Genomic DNA, 12915 nt, shown 5'->3' on the forward strand with positions numbered 1-12915 from the left:
TCACAATATGAAGTTGACAGTAGGAAGGTGGCATTATCTATAGTCTTAAATGGGTAGTTAAGCTCTCTGGAGTAGATCACAAGTGTGAGTGCCAGCCTCAGAGCAGCCTGTCAAGAAGCAGGACACAATTGACTATGCATTCTATATTTAGATTTCACCAACCAAGTAACAAGTGTGAACGCCTCAAGCACTATTGCAGACTAACCATGAGTCACAGACAGTCCCCTTGGGATTCGAGTCTATTTTTTTTTTTAATTGGAGATATACCAATCTCCTCGAACTGGAAGGGACCTTGAAAGGTCATTGAGTCCAGCCCCTTGCTTTCACTAGCAGGACCAAGTACTGATTTTTGCCCCAGATCCCTAGAGTGGCCCCCTCAAGGATTAAACTCACAGCCCTGGGTTTAGCAGGCCAATGCTCAAACCACTGAGCTATCCCTCCCCCCATCTTTGTGACAGATAGTCCCTTATTCCAAAAATCACAATATTCAAGTTACTCCCAGTCCCACAAGACCAGTCATTTACCCCAGGTCAGTTGCATCTTAGACCTCACATCAAAGACAAGCTTGTAGCCAATCTTATAATGAACTAAAGATTCATTAACTAAAAAAAGTTATTTGCTAGGTTAAAGCAGGTAAATGTACACATACATGTGAGTTACAGTCTTAGGTTGCAAAAAGTAATATAAATTCCTGTGACATGCAAGCTAGCTGTTCTCTAGAGCTAACCCAAGCCAAGCAGCTTGGGGATCCGTTGCTTATGCTTAGAAATATTTCCCTCTCCAAATTTTAAGCAGCATAGTGACAGTTCCTATTGGTCAGGGATTTTTATTGCCTTCCCCCAGAGTTCAAACTGATAGGGCAAGTGTTTGTGCCTGTTTCCTCTTCATAGGTCTATGTGGAGCAAATCAACAAAGTCTGTGTCCTTTGATGTTTCACAATGGCTCATTTGGTTTCAATGGGCCTTCTTGTGTGCAGAACCAGCACTTTTACATTAATTAGTGTTTTTTTCCAGTTTGTTTATTTACACAGTTACAGAGGTTTACAATGCAAACACTCAATATAACTTTATACCACAGGATACAGATGTTATAAGTGAGATCAGTACATGCAGTATTCTACCAGCATTTAATCCACCTCTGCCACTGATCCACTTTAATACTAGGCACTTAATGTGATATTTTATAAACACCGCTTAGTTATGAAGAGCGTACATATAATTATCCCCATTTTACGGGTGGGGAAATAGACGCTCAGGACAGTTAATTACACAATATCACAAACAGGATTATGACTTTTGATTTCTTGACCTACTCTTGAACATAGTGAACCTCAGAAAAGGCATATAACTTCTATGGGTCATTTTCCCAACCTCAAGCAAGCATTTAAATGGGGCAGGTTGTGTTTTTGTGGGTTTTTTAAATAGAATTTTCCACTATCCCAAATGTATAAAACTAAGATAATAGTATTCAGAAAAAGGAAAATTTAATGTGTATCACACACTTTATAGCTAGTTATGTAAAATATATATAGAACATAGACTCTCTGGTTGCTTTTCTAACCATTGCAACTTTTTTGTAGTTACAGAAAATTGGATTTGAAGTTCTCAGCAGATAATTATTATAAACTTTACATATTTATAAATAGAAATTCTCACATTGATTTGCACATCCATAATTTGGTTATGACTGGTTCCATCGGTGTTTTTAGAATAGGCAGAGTACAAGTAAAATGTCCCTTAACACTAATAAAAGTTTATCTTCAAAAGACTTCATTTCTATCAAGTTTGAACTCTACATGTTTACTTTTTTCATACTTTCCTTATCTTCCTTTTTGCTCATTCCATTCTCTCAGTTGCATATGACTAATGTATTTTCATTCTTATTCTGTGTCAATCAAAATAATCACTGCATTATTTCCAGACTTGCCGCCTTAGCCTTTGATCCACCAACTGATTTTTCTTCCTCTGACCCCATTTTGCCTCCATTCTAAGCAACCCTTTTGAACCTGTTGAAAATTACCCATTTTCCACGCTATTTCTCCCATGAACTCACTTTTCTAACATATATACACATACGCACACAGCATGAGATTTTTTTCCCTATTGTCTTTTTAATAAAAGAGAACTGCACTTCATAAAACAAATGCTAAGTTTTGCATCACAGACATTGCACACAAAAAAAGGGGGGGCGGGGGTGGAATTGGTCTGTGCTGTTTAAATATCATAGCATTTCAAACAGAATATTTACTTGCTGGTAATGTTTTGTGTCTTAGTACATCAATTATTGGTCAATAACTGTCAGGCCACCACACTTAACACAAGAGCAAAAGGCACTTTTTAATAATGCTGGTAAATGAAACATCCGTTAAGTTAATAATAAAAAGGATAACTATTGAATATAAACATCTCTGAAAAATCAATAATTATATCAAAGAAAATGATGCGATTTATACTGTTAGTTCCAAAAGTAATCATCTAGTTTAAATTTAATGACAGAATGAGGATTTTGTCATTATAGACGAGTAAAGTACTGGAAGAAAAATTCCTCTTTTCAGTAATGGAGTTCTGCAGCAGCAGCAGCAATACATTACAGCTTTATTATCTGTTTCATTACTAATTTGCTGCCTGGCAGACAGACAGTAGTCTGTCAGAGCAGGCATCAGATATGTTTAAAGACTTTGAGGATTAAAATTTTTTCTGTGCCACTTGTTTGTATTATTGCTGTTAATGAATGGAAGAGGTAGCAATAGTATTCTATAATTGGAATTATGTCATAGTGAATACTTCCCAATAGTGTTACAGTGTAAGGTCCAAGAAAAGCTGTTTAGTACATTTCATTATCATAGGACTAACCTTAGGGAAATTTTCAGCATTTAGGTAGTAGCCTTGCTTTCCAATTGTTTATTCATGTAATCATAAGATTTGCTTTCCAACTGCTTTCTAGACCTGCATGCTCGTCCTGACTCTGCCGCTGACTAACCTACTATGGGATACAGGGCAAGTCACTTTTCTAGTTTTGGGGCAGTGGATGATCTTAATTGGCTGTGGAATCAAAGACAAGGAGCTTTGGCTGGAATGTATAACACCTCGCCAAACCACCATGCACATGTTCTAGGAGAGCAAGTTTCCTGTTAGCAAGCCATAGGTTTCAAGGTTTCTTTACCATTTAAGGAACTCAAGTATTTTCATTCCTCTTGTGAATTCAAGCCTGTAAGAAGTGTGGAGGCCAGCATGGTGCCCACATGCGTAATGGGGGTAAAGGAAAAAAACCTTCACAAAGTGGGATGGTCAACAGAAGCCCACCGCACTGTGGGAGAGGGGACAAACTGTGGTTCCAGAAAAAAAAAATCCCCAATTAAGTTATTAGTAGAAATCAATAACCCTGTAATGGGATAATCAAGCAGACTGATAGGTCTTATTTATGGGGGTGGGGGGAACTGACAGTTTTTGATAAAAGAAAGCAAAACCAATTAAAGAATTAGAACATAAGAATGGTCATACTGGGTCAGACCACTCATTCATATAGCCCAGTATCTGTCTTCTGACAGTGCCTAGTGCCAGGTGCTTCACAGGGAATGAACAGAACAGGTAAATCATTAAGAGATGAAGAAACAAACAAAACTCAGCAAAATTAGCAGTTAAAATTATTATTATTTTTGAAATTATCAGTGATGGATTTACAATCCTATTCACCCTGAAGGCAATAACTTAAAAGTGCTAAAAGAGAGTATTGGCTAATTCATGATTAATTACCATTGAGGCTCCTTGGTGGATGAAAGTATTCATTCACATTTAGGCTTGGTTTGTTAGCTCTCATTTGAAGCCACAGTAGGCATAATTAAGGTAAAAGACTGAGGGGCATTGTTAAAAAAGTGCAAGAGTATATCTGAACTCATTTAATTCTTGTTGATACTAAAGATTGCAACTTGCTGGCTTTTCTCTTTGAAGGCTCTGATTATTTTGATAGCACCATGCCCCTGGTTTTTTTATAGCATGTCCTGGGAAGCTGCACTCATTAGGAACATGTCAACAGGTGGCGAGAGGTCCAGGCGTCCTGTTGACCACCGAAAAAAGACGGACACACTTGGAAATCAATTTTGATGTGATGATAGGTGTACTGCACGTGACTAAGGAAAAACTGAACAATTTAAAAATGTTCATAAGATAATCATGAATTTGAGGAAAGTTACTCTAATTTAGAGACAGTTAGTTAGGGACCATTTAAATTTGGCCTGTAAGGTGCTAGGCCTGACCTTTTTGGCTATGTCTACAGTATGAGCTAGGGGTATGATTCTTCTGCTTGCATACACATGCTCTCATGAAGATAGTGCGAGTATAAACTAAACAGCAGATAGCCATAGTAACATGGGTGCTCATGGGGGGTTGTGGCCCGGGTCCTTGGGGATGGGGGGGTTGGCAGGGCTGGCGCTGGTTCCCTACCCAGCTCCTGGGAAGTGGCGACCTCCAGCTCCTAGCTCCATGTGCTGCCTCTGCTCCACCCCAAGCCCCGGTTCTGCAGTTCCCATTGGTTGGGGTGGAGCAGAGGCAGCACATGGAGCTAGGAGCTGCGGGGACAGTGCCTGTGGGCAGAGTCAGCACATGGAGCTGGAGGAGTTCCTGTCACCCTTCTGGGGAGCCCCACCCAGGTAAGCACTGCCCCACACCTAATCCCCAGCCCTGAGCCCCTCCCACACCCAAACTCCTGCTGCTGGGTTGTGAGGGGGAGCTGAGACTGCCCCATCAGCAGCCAGTGTGACTGGCTATGGGGCTGCCCGAGCTGCTCAGGCAACTCCGAGGCCAGCCACACAGGCCACTGCAGAAGTCATGGAATCCGTTAGTCCCTTGACCTCCATGACAAAAACAGAGCCTTATTCATGATATCCTGTCCTAATCTACCATACAGTGTTTTTGTGTACTTTAAACATTATGTAGACTTCAATGGTAGAAGAAGGATTCCTATAGTTCTTAGAATTGCTTCGCATGATAAGTTATTTCTAAAAGGTATCTTATCGTTATACTTCCAGCTGCAATATGTACATAGTTACTTCAAAGTGAGTGTCACACCATGCACTAAAACTATAGAATGCCTAATCATCCAACGTACCAAACCAGCTCAATCAGTGAAAAGAGTTATGAGGAGAAAAGTATTTATTGTTAAATTACAATGATGCGCTCAGGGCTATACAAAACAGAGAAGGGGACACAATTCCTGCCTGAGAACAATACAACCTACAGACACAGACAACATAAACCAGATAACTGGAAGATCTAAAGAAATGTCCTCTCTTAGAATAGTATTTTCCCCTCACTAATGATGACATTACTTTAGTTGACATAATTTAAAAGTTTTGTTATCTTAATGGAAGCAGTGAACTTTAAGAAGAATTTTGGCTGATGTGATGTTAGTGCCTTGATGCACCAAAAATGAGAGGGTATTCCAGGCTATTTAACTTAATATTTATATATTTTACAATAAATAAATAAAATGCAATTTAACTTTATATTTGAACTAGTCTACTGACTCAGCATTTCAAACTGCAACCAGAAGTGCATTCAGATTTGGAAGGGTGCAGAACAAGGCTCAGTAAACTCTTTATATGTCATTTTGAAATAGCCAGTCCACTTATACACTTCTACCCTGAAATAACACTTCTCCTAGGGAGCCAAAAAAAAAAAATCTTACTGCGTTATAGGTGAAACTGCATTATATCGAACTTGCTTTGATCCACTGGAGTGCGCAGCCCCGCCCCCCAGAGCGCTGCTTTACCGCGTTATATCTGAATTCGTGTTATATCGGGTCGCGTTATATCGGGATAGAGGTGTATTTTTAATTAATACAGGAACACGGATGGACCGCCTCCCCTCACTCTCCACTCTTTTGAGCTAAGAAAACGTTTCTTTAATTTTTTTTGCCTCACTGTAGTACAGAAACATCATAGCTCACAAAGTATTGCCAATCACAATAGCTCACAAAGTATTGTCAATCACATTAACAGAAATTAAAAACTGTGTCACAGACAGCACTTTGGAATGCTCAACAATAAATCAAAGGAGAAGTTGTAACATGCAAGGAAAAACTACATTCAGTGAGAAAGTTGCTATATCAAATGACACTCTCGGTGACAAACACTTCTCATTTTTCTCTGAATTGGCTGCTATATATCAACATGGGATCTACACCAGTGGCTCTCAGCCTTTTCCAGACTACTGTACCCCTTTCAGGAGTATGATTTGTCTTGCTTACCCCCAAATATTACCTCACTTAAAAACTATTTACTTACAAAATCAGACATAAAAATACAAGTGTCACAGCATATTACTACTGAAAAATTCTTACTTTCTTATTTTACCATATAGTTATAAATCAGAATATAAATACTGTACTTACATTTCAGTGTATAGAGCAGTATAAACAAGTCATATGAAATTTTAGCGTGTATAGACGGCGCCGGTGCAAAACTAGGTAACTATCTAGAGTTCATGTACCCCCCTGGAAGACCTCTGCGTAACCCCAGGGGTACATGTACCTCTGGTTGAGAGCCACTGATCTAAACAAAGATAAGTGAACTCTTGTAGCCAGTTGTAACAAGTATAAGAAATGAGAACAGGAGGATATCATTCTTTGGCCTCATTATTGGGCTATGTGTTATCAATGTCTAGTTAAGAGGCTTCTGTCTCATCTTTTTATTAAAAATATTAATATATTTTTCTCACTGAGTGGTCCTCTTTAACACACAGAAAAAAAGATTACTGTCAAAGATTCTGAGAGATATGTCATTATATGTAAGTGCTAGCAAGCCAAGTTTAAATAGAAGTAGTGAAAGACTAGTAAGACTGTTCTAATGGCATTTCCAGACTGGCAGGAAATACCAGAAAGCTCAAGGGAAAACCTGCTCTCATGAGCACAGGCACCAAATTTCTTCTTTCAGGATGGGTGCTCCACCCCAAGGCCCCACCCTCACTCTGCCGCTTCCTCAAGAGAGGGGGCAGAGCAGGGGTGAGCCCCATCCTACATCTTCCCTCCCCGGCTATGCCTCCTCCCGAGGCCCGGCCCACATTCTGCCTCCTCCCCCCAATGCATCCCGCTGAGCAGCTGATGGGCAGGGCCCGCCAAACAGCTAATGGGTGAGTGGCTGGTGGATGCTGAGCATCCACTATTTTTCTTCCATGGGTGCTCCAGCCCCAGCATACCCACAGAGTCAGCACCTATGCTCATGAGATTCCTGCCAGTTTTTGCAAACTTTAGCAGTTCAGATAAATATCTGAATTTTGGGTGTGTAGTGAGGCGGCCTGGCTCCCACCGCCACCTGTCCCCGCCCCCCGGAAGTTAAGGGGCGGGACAAGAAGTATAAAGACCCGGGCCCAGCGCTTAGTTGGGCCCCGGCCGCTGGAGAGGACATACGCTGGTGCCCAAGCTCCTGTTGAACCGAGCCTGCCCCGAGCCCGGTACCCTGAGGAGGACTGGCCGTGCCCTCCCATGCACCCGTGTCCTGAGGAGCCGATGCTGGTGGACCCCCCTGCCGAAGCCACGCCGATACAGGTACCAACGGAGGAGGAGATTGGAAGTGGCCCGGGGATAGCCGACCCCAGTCTGGCTGTAGCCGACACTGAGCCTATGTCAGTGTGTTGTGGCCAGGATCCCCACTGACTGCAGCGGATCCATGCCGCTGCTAGGGCCCCGGGCTGGGATGCAGTGGAGTGGAGTGGGTGGGCCTGCGTCCCCCCTGCCACCCCACTCACGGGTGGCAGTCTCCCCCTCAACCCCAATGCTCAGGCTTAGAAGCCTGGACTTACCTGTGGGCTGCTCAGCCCTGCCTGAGGGTCTGAGCCCCTGAACTGCAGTGTGTTTGCTCAGCCCTGCCTGAGGGTCTGAGCCCCTGAATGGCTCTGTGTTTGCTCAGCCCCTGCCTGAGGGTCTGAGCCCAGGATTACTGCCTGTTGCCCCGCCCTGATCTAGGACGTGGACATCAAGACTGAACTGCTACTCAGCCTCCTGTAGTGAGGTGGCCTGGTTCCCAGACGCCCCGAAGGCGAAGAGCGACCCCTCACCTGACAGGGGGACCTGTACACGGACCCTTACAGGTGCTTATTCAAACTGAATCTGACCTGTAAAAAAAAAAAAAACACACACACACACTTTTGAGAAATGGATTCATTTTGATTCACCTACTTCTAAGTGAGGGTGAATATGATAAAGGGCTAAATCTTTCCTTACTGACATGAGCAATAACTGATGCAATGTCTCATGATATAAAAGAAAAATACAATAAGCAGTTGTTGATACTGATACTGTACATGTTGGAAATGGATTAATGTGAACCTTGTATACATGGACTTACCCTCTGCTTCATTTCCTCATGGCAAGCAGAGATTAGAGATCTCAAGCCTTTATACAAAAAGTAGTCTGTCCCACTTTGTGTATTACTGGCATCCTTCACATATATGGACATTGTGTCAAAATCATATTCATTTTTCATATTCAAATATTCAAGTACTGCACCATAATACAGATGTCCCCATTCCTAGTTCTCGATTGTCCAAACTCATACCTTAACAGGTACTGAAAGAGCCTCTTATACACTTATTGCACAGTCATTTTTAATACATATACACCCACACTCACAACGCATAAATAAATATTGTGATATGAATTGTGCAGTATTAAAAAGCCTGAAATCTTTTTTTTTAAATGGAAGTTATAAGAAAGGTTTGCATCTGAGCATGTGTGTGTACCTAGTCATTAATAATACTCCTCTATACACACACACACAGAGCAAATTAAGCCAAACACAACTATTCAGAAGTATGGTATGTTTTTGCCCTCTGTTTGCTTATATTTGCACATTTGCATATACTTATCTTAGAATGCCCGTGGCTAATGCATATCATTGTGTGATTGTGAGCAAGTGTTGATTTAAGTGTAAGGGATTGTTTTGCATGTGTATGAAAAAAAAAAACAAGAAATCTCTATAGCAGAGGAGAATGACTGCCTCAGGGTATGCTTTAAACTTCTGCAATTAATTGTTTGGCAGTTTGTCATCTTTTCCTAAGAGAGAATACATGCAGGGCTAACAATTGAAATAGGTGCTAGAAAAGTGAGAAAATAAGACCTGAAGACAGAAAAAATAGATACAGTTTATGGATTAAAAACTCTGTTTTACAGGGTTATTTTTCTAATTATAGCCACACCTCAAAAGCATACAAAAATGACAGTTGATACATTTTTGGACACATGAATACCATAAGTATCTGAAATACAATAATTTACTATACACACAGGAGAGCATAGGGAAGGGTCAGTATTACAGCTGGTTGCCACTTTTAAAACAAATTTGTGTGTCAAAATGACATCTCTTAAAGTTTCTTGTGAAAAATCATTGAGAGAATTTTGTAATACTGTGACTTTCCTGGTAAAATCTGAATTTTCAATAAATGACAGTGTTCAAAACATGTTTCAATAGATTTTAAAAAAAAAGTGCTAAACCAAAAATCACGAAACTAAAATAAATGGATCCATTTATCTTTCAAAATAGAAATTTCAAAACATTCTAATGAAAAATAAGTTTATTTTTACTACATTTAATCATTTATAATCTAGTGTTTGGGAAAAGCCACAAGAGTCAGGAATAAAAGATTTCAGCAACGGCTTTGGAAAGGAAAGTCTGACTTCCTGCAACGTTCCAGAGATTGGCAGGTGCAGACAATATTGACATATAGTTAGGAAGAAGATTCTTGGAAATGAAAGATAATTTCAAGATTTTTGACCTTGACAAGAAAGGTCTAAATTAAGGAGAATGATAACGAAATTACAGCTCTGTGACAGAGGCTGTCAGCCTTTAAAGTAAACAAAAAAATAGGAAGTTCCTGTATGACAAAGAGGTAACAAGTGTCACAAATACCTGGATGGGAGATGAAGGAATCAGAAAGCGTTGAGACAGATGAACAGGTGGGAGTTATTCACAGAGAAATGTTTCCAATTTTGGGCATAAAGCAATGAAAATTTGGAGGAAGAAAATTTTATAGAAAAATGAAAAAAATATTGTACAGGAATATAAAAATGATAGGAGATGAAAAATGAGCAACTCCTGGTAAGATTCAAGCCAGGATAGAAAAGTACTGCAGTCAATAGTTTCTAGATATTGTAAAGATAGTGGATTTTTCTATAGTATTGATAATTCTAAGCAAACATGAAAAGCAAAAAATTGGATTCATTATAAGGAGAGTGCTATACCTTTTTCTATGGTTAGAGGACTTCCATTCCCAGTATTGTAAGTTTTCCTTTGATAAGTACTCAAACCACTTGAGTTGTGTAGCTTCCACTAAATCTCAAGCTCTTAAATGTAAGTTACCCTAAAATTTATATACACTTGCAAAAAGTAAGCAATTTTCCAAGTTCTCACATTCCAGTATACTTTGCACTGCACCTAATAAAGGTGAAATAACACCAAATTTATTTTCTTTTAGCATGAAGTAATTTGTTGTGTTGTTACAAATATGCTAAAAACAGGATTTCAATCAAGAATAATTTTATCTTAATTCTGTGTCTGCTAGAACGGAAATTAATTTTCCCAGGAAAGAAGATATGAAAACGAATTCTAACTGACACTGATACACAATGTGCTGCATTGCTATTATTATTTTATCATAACTCTTTGTGAGGTTAAAGTTAGCCAATTCAATTATTTTTTATGTATAATTCAAAGGCAACATACCATATAGACATGGCTGTTTTTAATTTTAATATACTACTCTAACACAAAGACAAACAGCAAACACTGATTGAAGCAACAGAGTATTTAAAGATGTTTTAGGCCACTTATTTTAATCCTCACAGAAACTAATTAGGCTTTTGTAAGAGTGCCAGGAAAAATTAACATCCAGTTCATAGTTCTGCTTCTTTACAGCATGTGTTTACAAACTCAGACAAAAACCAATACATCTGATTAGGGAACAGTCTTTTTAAAAGCACTTTTTGTCACAAGCAGAGAATGGATGGAGAATTTTGAAATTGAATTTCAAAATCAATGGTTAGCTGTGACATACATAGCAATTTTCTGCAATATCCTGAACAAACCTATTTGAATGATGTTTAAGTATGTAATTCATTGTATTAAAATGCAAATGCTTATATATGATTGTGGGATTGTAGGCAATATCTCTAGGGAGTACATATGACTTATAAACCCTGGAAAGTGTTATGAGCTTCAAAAGAACTATTTGAAACAATGTGCAAGACAAGAATGAACTTTTTCAAGTGGGTTTCCCAGGAAATCTGTATGGGAGGTGTATGCAAAGTTATGCAAGAATGTAGCCATTTGAAGCTTGGTTCCAAGAAGGGGACCTTTGTCTGCTGATCACCTGTTACATGAGGACAAGATCAGAGTTGACGGTATAAAGGAGTGACTCACTGATTCATGGGGGCGGGGAGGTGCTTGTTCTAAGCTGTTATGAACTTGTGACCATATTAAAACCCTTGTGGAGGTTTACGGACTGACTCCTACCAGAGCTCTTGTTGCAACTGGGGTGATCACTGGTTAACTTATTAGCATAAGTATAGGTTCTTCCATTGTTTTAACATATTTTCTCTATAGTATGTTCACCTTAAGAATAAATATCCTTGCTTATGAAGAGCTGTGCATTACCTTATAACTGTGAGCAATTAAGCAGTTTAAAATCTCTGAGGAGAAAAAGCAATGCAGGCCTGCTTAGGCAGTCTGCCTTGCTGGGAATTTACAGTGCAGGCAGGAAACTCTGCAGCCTGGAAACTAGACAGTTAATAGGGATTAAGACATGTCTCTGCCCAAGAGAACAGCCTGGGAGCTGGAAACCCCTGGTGGATCAGAGAGAGGGAATACAAGTACAGTTGCCCTAACTATGACAAGCTATAGTTTGGAAACAAGATAAATTTGAAGTGTACAGATGCAAAAATGCCAGTTCTTGTTTGTGTGAATTGCAAACAAGTCTATTCAAGGAAGAACCCCCATCCTGAAGATGGAATGAATCAATGAGATCCTTTATCTCTCATTTGTGATCTATTGAGAAGCTCCTGCTCATATCTGTCGGCTAAAGTATTCTGCTGCCCTGGTAAATAGATTGCCAAGAGCATGATGCAATGATGGATGCACCAGTTCTCTTAGCTGTATGGCTTCTTTGCATATGGGGGGGGGGGGGTAAATCAAGCCCCTCCATCATCTGTTTTTTGTAAAATCACAGTTGTATTGTCAATCATGATATGAATGGAACAACCTCGTGAGAGCAACAGGAACTCTTTGCAACCATTTTGGACTGGTCTGAGTTCCAGAATAGTAATATGGAACCACAACTCTTCGGTTATCCATTTTGCCTTGTACTAAATGACATTTCAAGTGAGCTCTCCAACCCAGCAGTGAAGCATCTGAAACTATTGTTTTTGTTAGAAAAGGTGGGGAAAGGGGTATGTTTCTGGCAATGCTGCCTGGATCTTTCTATTGAAGGAGCAAGAGTAGAACCTCTTGTGAGATCAATTTATCTTTTTTTGGTATGTAATTCAATACTACATGCAGCATGGGTAGAGTCTGACATGCAACACTACAACGATGCCAGAAGCTTTCTGGCCTGACAAGGCGAGACAAGTTCGCTCACACGCCCGCCCGCCTGCCCTCCCTCCCTCAGTGGTTTGAGCATTGGCCTGCTAACCCAGGGTTGTGAGCTCAATCCTTGAGGGGGCCATTTAGGGATCTGTGGCAAAAATCTGTCTGGGGATTGGTCCTGCTTTGAGCAGGAGGTTGGACTAGATGATCTCCTGAGGTCCCTTCCAACCCTGATATTCTATGATCAGGCTGGAGATGGTTTGGAATCTGGACTGAGGTAGGCAGGCTCTTGCTGTTTTTGAATCCATAAAAGGTCCTATAAACTCCGTCTTCTTGACCTGGAACTA

At 40.1% G+C, this 12915-nt stretch overlaps 1 protein-coding gene across 11 annotated transcripts in view; it reads right to left on the reverse strand.

Moving 5' to 3' along the window:
• The window catches only part of PCDH15 (protocadherin related 15), a 790091-nt gene that overhangs the window by 706774 nt on the left and 70402 nt on the right, over positions 1-12915 (reverse strand). The gene's annotated exons all lie outside the window — the stretch shown is intronic.

The sequence above is a fragment of the Mauremys reevesii genome, linkage group 7 (assembly GCF_016161935.1).
Source record: "Mauremys reevesii isolate NIE-2019 linkage group 7, ASM1616193v1, whole genome shotgun sequence".
Taxonomy (NCBI): domain Eukaryota; kingdom Metazoa; phylum Chordata; order Testudines; family Geoemydidae; genus Mauremys; species Mauremys reevesii.